Genomic DNA, 5,298 nt, shown 5'->3' with positions numbered 1-5,298 from the left:
TGTCACAAATCAGGCCTCTGTGGCTCTCTCCGACGGCCTCCGGAGGGCACCCTCTCCCGAGTACTAGCGTTCATGGACTACATTTCCCATAACACCCCGTACCTGGGACTGATTACTGGCACAGGTGTTTCTCCTTAGCTTCCCCATTTAAGCAGCTCCCAGACTCTCAGTATTCGCGAAGTCTTGTATTGCCCCGGCTACATTTCTGAGTGTTTATCCCCTGTCTTGACATATCTTGTGTATTACCTTGGACTGTTATTACTCGTGTGATTCTCTGCCGCCTGCCCCGACCCTCGCTTTGTTTCTGTTTACTCTCCTGGATTATCCCTGCTGCTCGTGACGCTGTTGATTGATTACTGCCTGTCTAACTCTGCCTTTGATTCAAATAAAAGCTGCAAATGGATCCGAACGCCTCTGACTCCTCGTTACAATGTTATTATATTTATTGTCATATATAATAATTATAAAACACTATTATAGCAAGGTAATGTTTATTTCATTCTAATATATTTATTATATTTTACTGTCATCTCACACATTGTGGATCTGCATTTTCTATAATGTATTTATTTCTATGATAAAAATACATATGTAATATTTCTTATTATATAATTTGCATCAAACAAACAATATAATTCTTATTCTCAGTGATTGAAAGATTAAACGAAAAAAAAAGAGAAAACGTATTGCACAACCATTAATTAGGTGGCGATATGCAGTATGTATGTAAATGACCACTGAACAAAAGAAAAAGAAAGAAGCAGCATGGCGCGCTTTTTCTTAAGCTGCGTCCGAAACCGCTCCCTATCTCCTATATAGTGCACTATATCGGGTGTCGGCCGATGTACACTCGCTGAAGCACTATTTCCCACAATCCAATGTGGAGAACCGACGAGCTGGAAGAGAGAGAGGGAGCGAGCGAGTTTGAATGAGAGATGCAGTTTACATCTTTCTTATTTCTGCTTTAACGGATATTTCATGCATTATTAATTTTAAAATATATAATTTAGGCATTAACTCAAATTAATGTTTTACTAATTTATTGAGGTGGCACTGTTAACTTATAAGAGATGAGAGATGTGATGATAATTTGGTGGAAGATTTAAAAAAATATTTGTTAATCACCTGTATGTGGCGTATTCTAATGTAAAACTAACGGTCGCCTAAAGGCGTTCTACGACCACCATCATCTTATCTGAGCGCAAAACACTGCTCGGGAGAGTTTCAATAGTTTCAATACATAAAATGTATGTGTTGTATTTTGTGTTGTTTATTTTTGTTGTCAGTATTTTAATAGTATTTAATTATTATGAACGTATTAAGCATTACAAAACAAGTTAGGCCTAATACCATCGATGAAACCACAAAGCTGGCGCGAAGGTATGTATAATTACAATATAAAGTCATTGTAAGTGTTATTGTTATTAATATTATTTTCTAAAATAAGGTACATGTAATATAAATGTACATATGTGACGAAGATGTTTCTGCGACGGCTCCAGCTCTCCGACGCATCCGAATTCGCTCACTTCATTTCGTTCACTCCTTTCTGATATAGGGCACTCAACTGCCATACTGTATACACTATATAGGGATTAGTGAATGAGTGAACGATTTCAGACACAGCTTTAGTGTCCGTTTCCATGGTGACTCGTTGATTCGTCGCTCTGTAGAGTATTTATTGCGTGTTAACCAAGAACATACTCTGAGTTGACTGAACTTACTCCCAGACATGTTTTTGGAACCAGCATACATCAAGAAAGCAAGGTTTGGGTTAATCAACCGAGAGTTCGGGGTATAAGTGACGGTAAGTTAACCATGCTTTCCGGAATTACACCCCAGCACTGAACAGCAAATGGGAAGTTAATGGGAAGGCTAATTTAAAAAGTAAACAACTCACACAGTTCGATATAGTGTATAGTCGATACACTTGATCAAGATGGCACCGTGGACGGCTGCATCTGTTTGTAGCTCCTTGGTACTTGTACTATTTTTGTTTGTTTGTCCTGTCTTAAGTAACTGTTAAAATCAGCTTTACTAGAAATGAACTCCTAGACATCAGAAATAGCACACTACATAACTTTTTGCCGACTTTTGGTCATTCAGACTTTTTACTGGACATTCTAGTCGGAGGAGTTGTGATCCAAGCGACGCACACGAGAGAGGCGCGCTGGTGCTCTCGAGAAATTCAGACAGCGCGGTTTTAGGACTCCACTGTCGAGCATTCATTTGGCGAATCTCTGCTCCCTAGCAAATAAATCAGACGAACTACTACTCCTCACCCGCACAAACAATAACTTTTTAAACTCTGCTGCGCTTTGCTTCACGGAAACCTGGTTGAGCCTTTCCGGACAGCCGCTTCATCTAACCTAGACCTGCAGCACCTACAGCTTGTAGAATGTCGAATTATATTCAATTACTACCTAAAACATTTATCTAAAACTGAGACAATACAACTGTCTTCATGTTCATTATGTTACAAACAGTAGGCCTGCTCGAAAAAAATAGTATATAAAATGTGAAACCATTTTGCACGACTCGTTATGATAAATTTGCACATGATTTTTATGACAAACAAGCAAGATTTAATTTGATGATTATTAGACATATTATTTAAAGCACATGTCTGCATGAATTAAAATAATTTATATTGTGAATGATTTTAGGTTCATCAGCAAATCTGCCCCCTTGAAAGCTGTTATGATTTGTACCCTGAGGGAACATTTCAGTTTAGCTGTTCACTTTGTTTGTGCAATGTAAGAGTGACAAATATCATTAAACAACCTCTTTAGAGATGCTGAGTTTTGTTTATAAGTCTACTTGGACCTATTTTGTAATAAATAAATAAATAAAATAAAATATTAATTAACTAATAAATAACGCATTCCCAGAAATCACATGACTTTCAAAACAGGGTGTTGCCTTTTTTTTTATTTATGCATAGGTAAACATTTATATATAGTATATTCATAGTCAAAATCTGTCAGTAGGTTAGCTGTGTATAGGTACAGTGTTTATGTGAAGCATCCGTATAGTCTGTATTTTTTTTAACTTATGTATAGGTAAACATTTATATATACATATATAGTATATTTATAATCAAAATCAGTCAGTAGGTTAGTTGTGTATAGGTTTTTACTGCTTTACTGTATAGGTTTTTACTGTTTTACTTCATTGTTGTATGCCTGTATTTATGTAAACCGTGGTCCTGTGAGGCACGACATTTCGTTCCACTGTATGTCCCCACATGCAGCAGAATGACAATAAAGCTCAACTTGAACTTGACTTGACTTGAGTATAAATAGGCTTTCTGATCTGGTTGTCTGCAGACTTTCAGAGTCAGCTGAAGGCAGACGGACTGTTCAGAACATCACATTGTGAGTAGATCCATTCTAATGAATTCTGAACTTAATTATGGTCTGATGACTGTTAAGACATTCTTTACAGTGTGACTTGAGATAAATAAGATCATTTGTACACTTATTCATGGTATGCAGTAATTACTATTGTAAAGGATTTGTCATTAACATAGTGACGTGACGTGACATGTGGCCAAGTATGGTGACCCATACTTGGAATTAGTGCTCTGCATTTACCCATCCAAAGTGCACACACACAGCAGTGAACACACACACACCGTGAACACACACCCGGAGCAGTGGGCAGCCATTTTTATGCTGCGGCGCCCGGGGAGCAGTTGGGGTTCGGTGCCTTGCTCAAGGGCACCTCAGTCATGGTATTGAAGGTGGGAGAGAGCGCTGTACATTCACTCCCCCCACCTACAATCCCTGCCGGTACGAGACTCGAACCCACAACCTTTGGGTTATGAGTCTGACTCTCTAACCATTAGGCCACGACTTCCCCACGACTTAAATAGTAATATCTCAATTATGTAGTAATATCTCAAATATGCATCACTATTTATCCTATTTTTTTTTACTGCTAAGATATGTGCTAATACACAATATGAATGTAAAACTAATAAAGATGAGACGTTTTAATGTTCGAATGAACGATTATTTTTTATTATTCTGTGTACATCAATTTATATATTTTTCTAAAGTAATTTTTATGGAAATTTTAACACTTATTTTCTTTAATTAGTTCAAATTGCTTGATAACCTTCAAGACCTCCACACACTAACCCCACTACAAATCCTGTAGTGTCCACACTACAAAGAGTAAAAATGTTGCAGTTAATTAGATGATTAAGTGAATATTTAAGTGCTGATTGAGCATTAGTGATGAACACCTGCTGTTAAGAAGCAGAATCACTGAAGAAAGAAGAAAAAAGAAACAACAAGAACAGGAAAAAAGAGAAACACAAGAACTACAACCGACTTGCAGCCACAGCCTTAAATGAAATCAATTAAACAAAATAAGACATTAAATCTCAGCAGAGGAGGATTAACAGCATTCACAGCATTCACAAACAGCATTAACAGCTTCACTCATTTCTAACCAGATTGACTTTATTTCTGTCAGACGTCTACAAAAGTTCTTATTAAGAATGGCAAAAGTTTAGACGTTGACATTTGAATTAAAATGTTTTGTTTGAAGTCACCATGATGTTGGTTGCTGTTTGCTTTAGCTGGGCTCTCGGCTTAAACTGTAACTCTGTTTATAAGACGCGTTTGTTATTGCAAGAAAAGCCCAGAGAGAATAAGATCAGGAGATCTTGATCACTGCTTGGTGGGGATGTCATCATGTGGTGGCCTGCTCTCATCTAGAGTCTAATCTTTGATTGTAAAGGGAATGAGTAAATAATTTCACGCAATTGATTACAGCAACTGTGTAACAACATATGAGAATCAATATTATTATGACAACGATATTCCAAAAAATTTTAAAAACATGTATGTTTTCAGCTGCTAGCGTCTACAATAAATAAATATAGGCTAATCAATCAGTTTATTTTTTTTCCAGAGACAGTACACTAAACATTTTGTTTGTGTAATTATGTTTAAATGGTCAAAGCATTCAACACCACAAACACAGGCGGAGCACCTTCAGAAAGATGCAGAGAACTATTCTAAAATCTTTTAGAGCTGTTTGGATTCAGCTCACTTTATTTTCCTTTTATTTTAAATAAAATTATATATGATTAGTTTGTGATTTTTATTAGTCATGTAACATTTTAAATAAATTAGCCCTGGGTATAACATATGTATTTTAGTTAACATGTTTATTAAAGAGGTCATATGATGCTGCTAAAAAGAACATTATTTTGTGTATTTGGTGTAATGAAATGTGTTTATGCGGTTTAAAGTAAAAAAAACCACATTTTCCACATACTGT

The 5,298-nt window shown here is 36.4% G+C and overlaps 1 long non-coding RNA gene across 1 annotated transcript in view; it reads left to right on the top strand.

The window, feature by feature from the left end:
- Positions 1-3,329: 3,329 nt before the first annotated feature.
- LOC107698612 (uncharacterized) overlaps positions 3,330-5,298 on the top strand; it is a 4,770-nt gene continuing 2,801 nt past the window's right edge. Inside the window, exon 1 of the long non-coding RNA XR_001635362.1 lies at positions 3,330-3,377. This is a non-coding gene — a long non-coding RNA (uncharacterized LOC107698612). The remainder of the gene's footprint in view (positions 3,378-5,298) is intronic.

This window comes from Sinocyclocheilus anshuiensis, unplaced genomic scaffold (assembly GCF_001515605.1).
Source record: "Sinocyclocheilus anshuiensis isolate Anshui unplaced genomic scaffold, SAMN03320099.WGS_v1.1 scaffold254, whole genome shotgun sequence".
Taxonomy (NCBI): domain Eukaryota; kingdom Metazoa; phylum Chordata; class Actinopteri; order Cypriniformes; family Cyprinidae; genus Sinocyclocheilus; species Sinocyclocheilus anshuiensis.
This window is presented reverse-complemented; position numbering and strand designations above follow the sequence as displayed.